The following is a 14,981-nucleotide window of genomic DNA, read 5'->3' on the forward strand; positions in this document are numbered from 1 at the left end:
ACAAAAAGAGACACGTGGGCCGTCTTCTGGCAGTGAGGTGAGATAGGGGAAAGGGGCGCAAGCAAGGTGCCTGACGTATGCTCTGAGCGCTTCCATAACAATCTGAATCTTGGTTGGGTGGTCATGCGCAATTGCAATGGTTTCAGATGTTGATGTACATCTTGGCAGCACTGAGCAGACCCTAAGCGCCTCGGCGTGAGCACTTTCAAGTATGCAGATGTTCGTTCTGCAGGTATTGGTCAGCACTGCCAACGAAGATCTGTTCAGGTCACTACATGACCAGTACAAACTCCTTGAACTGACTTTGATCCGGATGTCGTTATGTGCGACTTCGAAAGGGCGACTATGAATGCTGTCAAGGCAGTCTTTGGAGAATACGTTACGATAAAGGCGTGCTCCTTCCATCTGTGCCAAAGCACCTGACGAAAAATTCAAGAGCTCAAGTTGATCAACCTTTCCAGGCAAGACCAGGAGTTTCGAACTTTCATGGGAATGCTGGATGCCCTCACTTTCCTGCCACTTCACGACGTAGAAGATGGAATGACCGCATTGAAAGGTTTAATGCCAGAAGCTGGCCGAAAAATACTAGAATATTTTGACGCAGCATATGTTTGGGTTACCTGTAGGCCGGTAAACAGAGCTGACAACATAGCAGATCTGCCGCGAAAACCTCGCAAGTATGCCTCTGCGATGTGGAACGTCTACTCGGCCACTCTTGATGGAGGACACAGGACGAACAATCATGCGAAGGTCTGGAACAGAAGGCTGGGAATCACGGTGGGCCACCGCCGCACAACAGTGTGGACAGCCACTGACGCCTTGCGCTCGAAGAAGCCACCGTGACAATAAGGACGGTCCAGTCTCGAGTCGGTGCAGCTCCAAAGAAGAGGAACAAGTCAAGGGTCATGGCCATGCAGCAATGTGTTCGCAACTTATGTGAAGACTACGCCGCCGGGACGACGAAAATTGAAGATTTCCTGAGGACAATTGCACTTATGATGATGATGATGATGATGATAGCCTCATATTATGGCTCATACCCACACTGGGGGATTGGCCAAGAATTGCGTGCTGAAACGGTCACCTATTTTTTTGAAGTGCCACTTATTCGATGATAAAAAAATATATATATAACGAAAGAGAGATAAGAAAACATACAAAAACCAATAAAATACAAGACAAAAGTTAAAAATTTATTCGTTTTGTTGACGTTATGTAACTGCAAACGGCATCAAATACGTCCCTGTGGCTGACCCCTATAACTGACGCACCGAAAGATAGTATGGTTTCTGGTGATAACATTAACCCTAATTTTGCGAACGGAAGTTCTAGATGTCTTTTTCTTAACAATTTGTATCGTCGACATGCCAAAAAATAATAATCTAGTGATTCTGTTTCTTGACAGTATGGACACAGAGGTGATAGCGTCAGACCAGTCCTGTGTAAATATAGGTTTAATGGAGGGACACGGCAGCGTAATCTCGTGACCGCTACTTCTGATTGTCTTGATGGACACCACTGGATTTTCCACGGAAATTTGAGGTGCTGATATTCTGTCCATGTTGTTATTGATTCACTGACATCTCTATGAATTGAATATTTCCTATATCTGATTGCTGTTCTGTGGGCCACCAAAGGAAGAACCTGCATTATAGGTCCACTCAGGGATGCTCGCGCTAATGCGTCTGCCATTTCATTTAAATGTAAGCCACAATGTCCAGGTACCCATAATAGTTTTAGAGAATTCAACTGCGGAGGAACTAATGTTAGAAACGTCTTTATTGGTGGCGAATTGGGTGAAGCCGTAAGCGAAGTACAGACCGAAAGGGAATCTGTTATTATAACCGCACTTATTGAGTTCGACGGTAGTTTCCGAAGCGCTAATAGAATTGCTAAAAGCTCGGCTTCAAAAACAGGTGTGAAGTCTGGCAGTCTCAGGGAAAATGACCAGCCAAGCGGAAGCGAGAAGATGCCTACGCCCGCCTTTTCATTGTTCACTGAAGCGTCCGTAGCTATTATGTTATTTGTTTGCACGTTATTTGCAACAGGTTATTTAAAAAAGTGGCTGATTGAAACTTAGAGTTTGGGGGGAAAATGTCATCAAAATCTATCTTAATATTCTGATGTGATTCGGTTGACGGAATTAACTCTCGAATGTTCACATTCAGGCTATCTAATTGTTTTTGAACAAATATGATCTGTGGAGTGTGAAATCGAGGCCAATGAGCAAGGAAGAAGGAATTTTCTGTTTTAACTTCGTTCTTTTTCCCAGGTGGTCCAAATTTCCGGAGTCCCCCACTACGACGTGCTTCATAATCAGATCGTGGTTTTGGCCCGTAAAACCTATAATTTAATTTTTTTATGTTCGCTTTACTCTTGCACCTCAGCTCTGTACGCTTCATCCTTTAGCCCTGTTTCTGCTGGCTTGCACTGTCACTCCTTTCGTTTATTCTCATTTTCACTTCTTTAGTCTGCCTCATTTCACCCAGAAATTAATTTCCTTTTACTATTATCAACTTCTATTGATTTTTACTTCCATCTTTATTTATGGTTTTAGCTTTCATCTCATGTTGTTTTTGTTGTGTTTTTGCTTCCCTCTGCTTGTTTTTCTTCCCACGTGCTGTAGTTCTACGCTGGTTCGTCGCTGCGCTATCACGGCTTAGAATGCGCTTCTCCGTGGCAAGCAGCGACATTGTATGTACAGAGATTCTGCCCCTCCGCATGGAAGTGACTCAACAAAAGATAGATGCGGGCCGCCCATAAAAATAAAAAAATAATAATAAGGCGGCTGTAAAGAAGTGATCCAAGGCAACTGCGTCCCTGGATAGTTCGGCCGTTCAACGAAGTCACCGACAGGAATGCTTCATGGCGTGCTTTTTCTTGGCATGACCTGCAGTACATGACTGTGATATCTCCTGGTATTGCAAAATATTTCATCCTTACATTCACTATCGAAGCTATGAAAATGGCCATTGATAGGCCCTTGTACTGTGCGATGTCAGGTGCATGTTAAGGAACCCAAGGTGGCCGAAAATTAACCGGAGCCCTCCACTACAGCGCCCCACATGGCCTGAGTCGCTTTGGGACGTTAAACCCCCATAAGCGTAAGATAAGCCAAGTGTCGAATAAAGTGTGCAGTTCTTTGTCAAGTGAGCTCGCACAGAATTCGTACTTCGGTTAACTTTTCACTTGGGACACTCTTTCCTATAGAGCGATTCCTGAGGGGACGTATCTTCCGAGACGTTTTTTCCTACACCCCATTTTGCTAAGTTACAAACGACACAGGTGTGGATAGCAAGTCGCGTGCGTGCTGCAGCATGTGAAGGTGGTGGTAACAACTTTATTGAGACTCTGATCAGTTATCCGGCAGGCCCGAGTCCTAGGATGGCCCCTCACGAGGAGCGACCCTTTCGGCCCTGGCAACGAGGGCTTCTTGTAGTTTTTCATCCGGCGTTCTGAACAGCTCCTCCCACGCCTGTTGTGAGGGAGCTGGCAGGAGCGACCTGGGAGGGGGTAAGCCCTCGCGCACCCAAAGAATGTGATTTTGGGTAGCCAATGTTTGATATTTGCAGTTTTGACATAGTGGGTTCCATTGCCCGTTGGTAATTACGACCAGCCAATGTGGGCTGGGGAACGATTTAGTTTGGATTCGACGCAGGGTTGAGGCTTGCGCTCGCGTGAGGCTTGCGTTTGGAGCGGGCAGATTCCCCCTTTTTGTTTGTAGTAGTTTGTTATCTCGTGGTATATCGTCGGTGCCTCATCCATGGGATCCGAGTCTGAGGGACACACCTCCCAGCATGTGAACAGTCAGTGCCCTTGCTCACCACATCCGCAGTGCATCTTCAAGGCGGCACTGCGCAAGCGGCCGTCCAGCGCATCGTGCGGTGACAGTGAAAACCTTCTCGCCCGCTGCGAACAATGGCACCAAGAACGACGCAAACAAACACGTCTTGCTTTCTGCCTCCTGTAGAGAAACACAACTGCCGCACCAAACAAAATGTTCACCATCAGTTCCCCACTGTCGTATTGCACCAAGCACCGAACAACGTCAAAAATTCGGCGTCAAAGTCAGCACCAGTGGACGCAAACACTGAAGAAAGCTTCGCTTGAACAAATTCCCACAGCGCGTGGGATGCGCATAATTTTTTTGGCACCGGTTCCGTGAACCAGGCAAGAAGAACAAAACAGACCACTGAGCGAACCGGAGCGAATGCCGGAACCATATTCCTCCACCGTAGCCCAAACGTCGTGAGTTTCTGCTCCCACGTGATCACCTTCTTTGTCATGACGTCACAAGACATGCACCTTCTGGAAAGCTAAACTGTTCACAGGAACAGTCGACTGCCGATAATCCAACTTCTTGCTTAATTTGAACGCATTGAAAAGTATCAACTCGTTTGTTTGTATCCTTTAGTGGCATACACCCCCCGTCCGGCAGTGAAGCAATCTGTTGCCGTTTGTTTCGTATCGTGACACGCCGAGACAGTGTTTAAGCAAGTCAGAGTTCTTCGCCTCATGCTGGTTGAGCCATGCTTCAAGAGCAAGGAACAAAAAAATATTACAAAACACTTCTAGCAAAATGAAAAAATAGAATTTTTTTCATTTTGCTGTCTTTTTGAGTTCGACCATTCGCGTAATTCAACCCCAAATCTCGCGGTTCCGCAAGTGGGCCATTATATTTTTGCGCCTCTTCATCTTCTCACAACCATATATGGAGAACACGAATTTTATCTCGATCCGAACTACACACACACACACACACACATACCGTATATATATATATATATATATATATATATATATATATATATATATATATGAAGGAAATGAAGAAAATTAAAATTTACAGCTGTCAGAGTTAGATAAAGCAGCATTGACATTATATTTTGTTGCCCTTCTTTCTTTAGTTCGTTCTTTTTTGCGGATCCCGTGAATGTTCTGGACCTCAAAACCTAATGCGCACACGGGCAAATCGTTAAAAAGAAATAAGGAGAATTTCATGTCAGTGCTCCTTTAAATAACTTTGACAACTGTCAGTTTTAATTTTTTTTCAAATTTTATTACCTGTTTCTGCCTGCAATACACAAATTAAGTACACGTTCCCTATGGACGCTAGCATGAAGGACGATCGGTCAAGTCAGTGCAGTGAAGGGCTTGGGCTCTACCGAGCACCTGCTGCGCTTTCCAAAGAATGGTGCACTTAGCCCACTGTGCGACACCAATTCTCCCGTGATTACAGAGACATTACACCATATAAGTGTACCGTTGTCAGATGGGAGGAGGACTTGGCACCTTTGAAGGCACCGCGTCCATGAGCATACATATCTCATCAACCCATCATCATCCAATACATTGACCCCGGTACTCCCCCACAACCCGGGTTGACTGGGTGGGGGGACTTGGTTCGGGCCAACGGTCCTTCCCGGACAAGGGGGCTGTTGTGGTGCAGCAACACAAAGTTACCGCACGTAACACACAAACAGCCGTGCTGGTCGTACAGGACTCGAGCCTGACTGACCTTCGGACTGCCTCGGCGCAAAAGAGGCCAAGGCATACAACCATGCAGAGCACCAAGGCCGTCCGCGGAGCAGCGCGACCAACCAAGGGTGCGCCGCCACCGGTTCTAGCTCTGGGTTCCACTGAACCAAACAAAACCCCGTAGATCGACTGGCGCACACGGCCGGGTCGAGCGACCTTAGGAGCATGCATCATAACTTAATGGAAAGCTTTCCGCCTGACTCATCAAAAATTACCGCAGGACGGGCCCACACCTCGAGAAACTTCTTCTCGCCCAAGCGGTGCCGCTCCCGGGTGAGATGGAACCAGACCTCCTTCCGTGCTTTCGCAAGCACCTCGTGAAGGCCCGGCGCCCTCCCCCCGAAAACTGCATCGCGGCGTGCCAACCAAACTTGGTAGGAGCACTCAGCGAGGAGAAGCACGAACTGGTTGACCGCCTGATTAGGCAAAGGGTGCAAAAATCGGACTGTCTGATAAGGAATGCCTGGGAGATTAAAAAGACTAGCAATCCTACGGAGAAGAGCTGCAGGAAGCAGACACTGCGCAAACGCATGAACCGTGTCCTCACGAGCGCCACAGAACGGGCACACTCCACGAACCGGGACGGCTGTGAAGGGCCTGTAGCCCAACGGCAGGCACCCTCGCGCCAGGCGATACATGAAAGTGGCACGCCTAGCGTCGAGGAAACTGGCCGTGATGAGCTTCCAGTTTGGCCTGTGAATGGACAGGTCATACATATGGCAATGCGGGGGGAGGCCTGGGGTGAGGATGTCTACTAACTCTTGGAGTGGAGTTGAAACTACGTCGATGTCGGGGCGAACCGTGCGGAGGCTGACCAAAGAGTTGGCAGCCGCCGCATAAATGGTGGATGGGGTTCCTGAACGAGGAGCACAGTGGGAAAATGTGCTCTGCGAAAACAAGCGGAGTCGGGTGCTAAGGAAAAACGAGGTAAAGCTTCGAGTCAGGAGCATATCCGAGTTAAGAGCGACCTGGGTCCATCTGACGTGTAGTGCGGTAGCCACGATGCCCAGGTCGGGAATTCCGAGTCCTCCCTTATCCCTGGGCAGCTTGAGCACCCGCCTAGCTACACAACCAGTTGTACCCTTCCAAAGGAAGCGAAAGAGAACTCTCTCCAAGATGAGCTTGGTTCGGGTTGGAACAGGAGACACACACGCCACATACGTCAGGAATGAAAACAAAAGTGAGCGCAGGATTGTCGCTCGAGCAGTCAATGGGCATGACAACGCGCTGAACTGCTGAATTCTGGTTTCAAGCTTCTCCTTAGCCTGTTGCCAGTTTTCAGGAGACAGACCATCTGGTTCGAATTGGAAGCCTAGAATGCGCAGCCGCGTTTTCACGGGGAGACCATGAACGGGCTGCGGACTGGACGGAGTGGAGTTCAAGTACATGGCTGCACTTTTCGACCTATTCAACCTTGCACCACTCGCCCCGCAGTAACTGTCCATGACCTCCAAGACGCCGCAAACTGAGGCTTCGTCCGGGACGACAATGGACAAGTCATCCGCATAGGCAAATAGCGCAACCGGAGGGGAACCTGGTGGGAGTAGGAACCTGCCAATTCTGCGGTCACAAGACAGCCTCTGCAGAAGCGGTTCAAAAGCGAGCACGTAGAGGGCAGGTGAGAGGGGGTCCCCCTGCCGTACACCACGCCCCACAATGAACGCCTCCGAGACGCGGTCCCGTATGACAACAGCAGAAGTCGGTCGAGAATAGAAAGCTTGGACCATCTGCCGAAAACCCACACTAAAACCAGCCTCTTCCAAAACACGGAAAAGGTACCTATGGCTAATAATGTCGAAAGCCTTCTCCTGATCAAAGGAGCAAAGAATACCTGGAAGTTTCCTGGTGTTTGCCCACAGGAGAAGGTCCCTCAATGCTATACCGTGAAGCTGAGTAGAGCGCCCCTGGACACTGCATGCCTGGTACGGACCCAAAACAGTGCTGAGCGCTGGTGTGAGTCGCGTACACAGACACTTTGCTATGAGCTTATAATCGCAGTTCAGAAGCGTGATTGGACGCCATGCTCGCAGATCAGTGCTCCTCGACTCGTCCTTACAAAGGAGAGTGATTAGCCCTTCTCGTTGAGACGCTGACAAAGTCCCTTCACTGAGTAGCCGGTTCACCAGTGATGTGAACGGCTTCACTAACATTGTCCAAAATTTAACATAAAACTCGACTGTAAGGCCATCGGAACCTGGACTGCGATTACGCTTCATAGACTTCAAGGCAGAAAATAGATCGTCCTCATCTATGGCTGAGTCGCACACTTGCGGCGGCTCAGCTGGTAAAGCAAACGGAAAAACAGCTGGAGAGGCAACTGGTTCGGCATACAAAGACATGTAAAACTGCCTCGCCAGTGCAAGCACTCCGTCTGGTGAGTCGACTATGCTATTATCGCGTGGATCTATTATCTCAGGACCCATATAAGGCATCTAGCCAGGACTCCTCGTCACCATTTAGCCTCTCTACCAGCGGACAGGCCACACACATCTTTCAGCCAAACGATAACTGCATATGATGAATCATTGCCAGCTTGTTTCACTCCGGCTGCGAGACCTTCGATCCCTCCATGGGGCCTCGCTCAGCCAAAAATCAACCTCGCAATACCTGGTATCTCGAAAAAAGCTGATCTGTCATCACCAGCCCTTAGACAGCTCACGCTACTACATTTGTACGAGAACTACCTTGACTCTACGCATATTTACACTGATGGATCTGTCCTTCCAAGCAGCTCCACGGCGGCAATCTTCATACCAGCGAAAGCTACAACAATCAAATTTAAGACGACCCACGCGACAACATCGACGGCAGCAGAGCTCGCAGCGCTCTTTACTGCTCTTCATCACAGTGGTGATGAACCGCCACACAAATGGACAATATTCTGCGATTCGAAGGCGGCACTGCAGTCTCTATTGTCACCTTTACGACGCGGACCGCACGAACAACTAATATTCCATATTACAGAGACATTACACCATATAAGTGATGCAGGCCACGAAATAACCTTTCAGTGGCTTCCAAGTCACTGCGGGATTATCGGCAATGAACGGGCGGATCACGCTGCCCGCTCAGCCCATACTGAGGAGCGCCACGTCCCAATTCCTCTTTCTAGAACTGACGCAGCACGGAAGCTCCGCCTACTTGCTCGGCAGTGCACCGCGTCGCAATGGAATGAGCCACATTTAAGAAATCCGCGACTGTACTCACTTGATCCAACATTAAGTCTTCGAGCGCCATCACAGCTTCGCCGTAGAGACGCCACGCTTTTATATCGACTTTGGTTGGGCGTTGCCTTTACTAAAGCCTATGCCTTCCGCATAGGGATGACCGACACCCCAACCTGTGACCACTGCGGCCATGAAGAATCAATTGGCCATATTTTGTGCACCTGCCCGCAGTACAGTCCACAGAGGGCATGCCTTAGCCACGAACTTGACCAACTGGACGACCAACCGCTGTCCGAAAAAAGAATTCTGCAACATCGAAAGAACCTACCGTCACAGAAGAAGGCTGTGCAAGCGCTTTTGCGCTTCTTGCGATCTACCGGCCTGTGTGAACGACTTTAACTGGAACGCCTTTTGTGTGTGTGTTTCCATGTGTGCGCGTTCGTTTTTTTTTTTTGCCTTTTCCTCTCTGTCATCTTTCTAACCCCTATCCCCCATCCCCAGTGTAGGGTAGCAAACCGGAGACTCATATCTGGTTAACCTCCCTGCCTTTCCTCTTCATTCTCTCTCTCTCTCTCTCTCCCGTGAAACTTTTATTCAGCCGATTTCACGGGGAGGGCGAGCGATGGAGGGGCGCTTCTTCTGGCTAGGTTTTCCATAAACTCTTCCCGAGCGGGTCGAGACAACAGCCCAGCTGACCCGCCCAGCCCGACCTGAGCACGTGCTGGTGGGCGAGTTGGTTATGCATGATTACAACGCGTTGATCGCGTTGACGTGCAACAATTCCGACAGGTGGACCCTCTGGAGAAACCATACCCGGAATTCCCGGAATATAATTGGGGGGAGAAGAAGCAAGGAGAAGATGGTCGGGAAGGGTGATTGGACATGCGTCCGGTTGCTACTCTACAGAGGGGTTAGGGAAAATGGGGTAGAGAAAGAGGAAAAGAGCAAGAGAGTGATCATTGAGCGCGCGTACGTGGAAGTATCCCCTTCAAGTGCTATTATTTGGGGCTGAATACAAAGAACGGCTGCAGGCAAACATATCTGCTCACGTTTCAGAACCCCAAGTGGTCGCCCCTCCACAATACTACTACTGCTGTCAAAAAAAAAAAAGAGTAAGCTGATGAACGGGCGTTAGTTCCTCGTATCTTACCTCTTGCGCGCCAACATCTCCGAGCATCTCCGAGCATATTGAAAAAAAAAAAGTAGAGGTTTACCGCAGCGCCACGTTCAGTGTGTTTCGCCCAGCAAGCATAGTGACCCTAACAGCGTCTGTCGAGGAGCTCAGAGCGCATGCGCAACTGCCCTACCAGTGCTTTGATGTCTGTTGATGTGGATGATTTGGAGCTGTGCTAGGACTACACTAGGACTGTCGAGGCCAGCTGTACTCTGTAAGTTGAATTCTTCCTTCCGGCGGAGGAGAAGGGGGGGGGGGTCAGTTACGAAGAATATATATATGTATATATGCATTGGTGACCATATCTCAACCTTGCCCATATTGCGACCTTCTTTCCTATAAACTCCTTATCCTCAACACCATGACATCTATCACAGCAATGAACTACAGGAATAACTGAATACGGTTGTACAATCGCCGCAGTGAAATGAAAATATATGAACAACTTTTCTCCCAACTTGTACCTCCTTTTTTTTGTGCAGACTCAGTGAGCTTATTTGCGTATTTTGGTTACAATTCTCTGTGTGTTTGGTATTCATTCGTGATCTTCGTGTCGTGTCCCCATGTGCTCCCTTTCCCGTCTTTGTGCGTCGCTGTCAGCCATGTTTCATAAACTACAGCGCAGGCCTGCACTTTGAGCACTTCATGATTGCTCTGCATTGCGCGGTGACCTTGCGCTGCCCTTCTATGCCAATCTAGGCTTAGAAGCGTGAAAATAAGCAACCGATCTCAACAATAATAATTACAAAAGTATATAGTTTGTTCTCAGCGTGAGATGAGACTAAGTGATGGACGATTTGGGCCACGTATTTCTTGCTATTACGACAGATAGCAAGTCTCACGGGCCTGTTCGGATTGAAGCGGCCAGCCTGGGCGACCATGTTGTGGGAAAGCCTTCCGTTGAACATCTACCGGAGTCCGTTGAACTCCGCGCAGAACAGTTGTAATCGATTTGCGGCAGATTATATGTTCAGTAGGTCTTGGTCCTCTAGAAAAGTGACTGGCTGTTTAAGTTCTCAATGCCTACCAGAATTCTTTTGCATGCAGAAATAAAATTTGTTTCTTCACTCTAATATCGCTGAGCTATATACCAGGAAGGAATAATGAGGCAAAAATTCCATAATAACTCTCCGTCATCAATTGGGGCCTTTCTTCGCATTGCCGCGCTCGTTCTCACGAATCGTACTCGATTCTATGCCCGCACTTACGAAATATCCTTACGTACAAATGACTATGAATATGGGCCGACATTGGCGTTATGAGCGCCTATTAACGTCTTTAATGGCTATTAATTGCTAGCCAATAACAGTGCAACTCCTCAGCTAACCACAGTTTTCCTAATCACTTGGGCTGCTTGTGATGGTAACGTGCAGTCAGTGGACAGAACGCAGAGAAACTTGACCACCGGATGAATCTTCTGACAGGTATACGTGCCAAGCCAACATTGCTGCGCTTACGCTGCTCGCACAGCTTCAACGGTAGCGTCGGTCGACATGAAACAGGCAATAACTAATAACTAGGAGAGTAATCAGGACACTGGCCTGGCCCATGTCTGAGCCTCTGTTTCCTTTCGTTCAAATATTAATGCAGAAATAATTTTGGGACTCAAGACTGCATTTGACGGCGTAGAATGGTCAGCGCCGCGACAGTGTAATGACTACATTTCAATTATTTTCTTTTTCGCGCTTGATCATTGGGCAGAACGGTGATCCGCCTAGGTTATCACCACGATTGGGAGGTATTGAGCGGGAGATGATAAATAAAGGAATAGGATCGAGCGAAAGGAATTTTTACGTCATACCAGCCCATATTACTAAGAAGGTTGCCATGCGGTGGTACCAGCGAGTCCTCGTTGCTAGCACCTTACGAGACTAAAAACGTGTTAGGCATTGGAACTTTACCAATAGCATTCCCTTCATTTTTTCCTTTTAAAGCGAAGCTTTATTTGCATCTTCCTTCGACGTTTTCACTGCTGCTGATGCAGCTGTCTTTCGCGCCATCTCGGGGAATGGTTCAGATCGTGCATATACACCGAAGGAGCGTGACATAGAGCAAAGGGGATGCAAGAAACTCGTTTGGGCATTCGGACTGCGTCGCACATGGACAATGCCCTCTGCACCTGCCTCGGCGTTGCCACATTAGTGTCTCGACGGCTGTAACTACCCGTGACCCCCCGCAAAAGCATTGCACAAACTGCAGCGCTTACCGTTCGACTAAGTCCCGATGGAAGCTAGATAGAATGGTAGAGAGGGAGGGGGAGAAATGAAGCGTAGAATAGGTCGAACCGACGCATTCGTGAAATGAGTGACTAACAGCATTGGTACTCTTCGCTCACCGTTCAAATTCAGGGGATAGCGCGGGAGAGGACGTCATAACGCAGGGAAACGCTACATGACAGCGCTTGCGGGTAAATTGAAGGTACCATACGGTACGTTTCTGATATTTCTGAAAAATAAACACGACACGAATTTGTCAATCGGACAATTGACGTAGGGAGTGCAGGTGCACATCTGCACTAAAGCACCGTATGGTCTAGGCTACACTCCGCGCACATCAAGTCAACAGTTCTGTGCCCGCCGGAGTAGCTTTACGGCTATGGCGTTGCTCGAGGTCACCGGTTCGATCCCTACCGCGGCAGCCGCATTTCGACGAAATCGAAATAAAGAACGCTCGTGCACTTAGATTTAGCAGCACGTCTAAGGACACTACGGTGTCAAAATTAATCAGGAGTCCGCCACTACGGCGTGCGCCTCATGATCCGATTGTGGTTTTGGCAAGTACAACCCCATGATTCAATTAGCGTTTAAAACATGTCTGCCACGATGCGATGCGCCTTGCAAAGCAATGATAACGCAAAACCTCTCGGAGATTATGAACAATGGCGCATAACAACGCCTCAAGCAAACACGTCTCCCTGTCTGTTCTGGGTACTACGCAGACAAATAGCAGTGGCGCATGCAAGGAAGCGTTTAACATCAACTCACCACTCTAAAATGAAATTACGGGGCTTTGCGTCCCAAAACCACGATCCGGTTATGAGGCATGCGAACTGACCACTCCTGTTGGACTGAACGCTAAAGAAATTTAGCGTTCACTGTCAACATCACCGCTAATTATCGTCCATATAATCAAACAGCACAAACAGCTTCGCTTACATAGATTCCCACAGTGCGTCGGATCTTCATATTTTTATGCGTTGCATATTGCAATCACTCAGTTCAGCCCTTGGGCGCGGCCGGGCAGCCACCATTGAGGGTATGAGCCATTGTTCATTGCTGCGCGTCTCATAAGTGGGTCTGTTCTCTTTTAAGTTTGCTATGTTTGTTATTAAGTTGCTTCTATTTTTATGCGTTGCATATTGCAATCACTCACTTCAGCCCTTGGGCGCGGCCGGGCAGCCACCATTGACCTTTAGCGCAACCACGTGACGTGACGTCACGACAGCCGGAGGAAAAGCTGGGCCCCAACTCGCGCAATATGCAACGCATTCTTGGCTTAACCAAGCTAAGCCTGGACATTTTTTTCTCTCACCCTTGAATCCGTACGAGACAGCACAGGCAAGAAGCCAAAGAAATCTTCGAAAGGAGTGTCCTTTCCCATTCCTTTCGTTTCGCCGCGCGCTCAAACGACGCAGGAGAGCAGGCTAAAATAAACGGGCTGTGCAAACTGGCCTTACGTGCACCTGGCTCACAGAGTCGAGAGATGGTGAGGATGACGACCGATTCGTTTTTATTACCAGTGCACAGAAAAAAAAAGAATAAAGACACTTTTCTTGCCAAGGTATGCAAACTATGTCTGCGGGAAAGACTAAGTTGGCTCTCTCGCCATTTTCGCTCACCGAATAATGTCGCGGCAGGTGCATCGGCCCCGCATTCCCCGAAAGCGTACAAGGGCCACGTACCAAGGAAAGCTGCATCTCTCCAAGCCGGTGCAGTGAATCGAAGGGTAGAGTTCGTGCAAGCCAATGAACAACGAGAGTAGGCTACCTATTCCACAGAAAAGAGCAAGTCTCTCCCAGTGTGCGTTAATAACACCTAAGTGGCGCTTCCATTCAGTCGAAGCAGTGCGGAGGGTGATCAAAGATGGATAATGAAGGCGCTCTTTCTGCTTATCCGAACGGGTATGCAGATGGGCCCGTCTGGAAATTCGTCGTAAAAACGCGATAGAAGTGATGGAAAAAAGCAAGGGGCAAACAGACTTTCTCCAACATCTATGATCTGTTAGGCACTGAGAGAGAGAGAGCAAGGACAGGAAAGGCAGGGAGGTCAACCAGACGAGCACCCGGTTTACTACCCTACATTGAGTGTGGGGGAAAGGGGAATAGAAAGAGGAAAAAAGGAGAGAGTAAGTACTCAGTGCGTGTGGGAGGGACACTATACACAGGGACACTATGAACGGTCTCTTAAGCCGGTGCACTTCAAGTATTGTACTAGTGCACGAATCGCTTTTCTTGCTAGTGACGGGTATGGTCACGGTCCGAGTATCTTTGATTCAGTGAACGGTCTTGTGTCTAATCGGTGAAAAGTTGCCCGCAGAGAGAGGCGTTGTACATCGTAGCGAGGGCAGGCGGTGGTTTCCTCGCACCCACAGGAGTCGCACACCGGGCACTAGGCGCTGAGAAATGCGCCATAAGACTAGGAGACGCCATTACTGGGTAATGTCAACCCTATAAAGTAAAAGAAAGTAATGACGCAGCGGTGACGTAAAGCTATTCCTCGTTCGTTTGGAAAACGCGTGGAGAGGACGGACTCAGTTATGTCGATTGCGAGAGCTGAGATCCACAAAAAGATATAAGAATGAAAGGAAACAGAAATAATGAGTACAAAGGGCAAGCAAAACCACCATCGAAGATTGAAAACTAGGTCACGTGCTCGTCGCATATATAAAATCAAGCCTTCCCTATTCGAGCACTTACCCACCCATACAGTCGCGTTGCTGAGAAACCCACTAACTAGACCGGGCGAAGAAACAGAAAACTAGAGCGAGTATGGGGGAACGACAAACGACTCTGGCCGACGATCCGTTCCCTTTCTGGCATCGTTGCGGGCCGGTTCTACCATCGTCATCACTACAAAAACGGCTCGCGTAGAAAACAAGAAGGG

At 48.6% G+C, this 14,981-nt stretch overlaps 1 protein-coding gene across 4 annotated transcripts in view; it reads right to left on the reverse strand.

Annotated features, from left to right (window-relative positions):
- LOC135915433 (isatin hydrolase-like) overlaps window positions 1-14,981 on the reverse strand; it is a 358,063-nt gene that overhangs the window by 152,448 nt on the left and 190,634 nt on the right. The window lies entirely within an intron of this gene.

Source organism: Dermacentor albipictus, chromosome 4 (assembly GCF_038994185.2).
Source record: "Dermacentor albipictus isolate Rhodes 1998 colony chromosome 4, USDA_Dalb.pri_finalv2, whole genome shotgun sequence".
NCBI lineage: Eukaryota > Metazoa > Arthropoda > Arachnida > Ixodida > Ixodidae > Dermacentor > Dermacentor albipictus.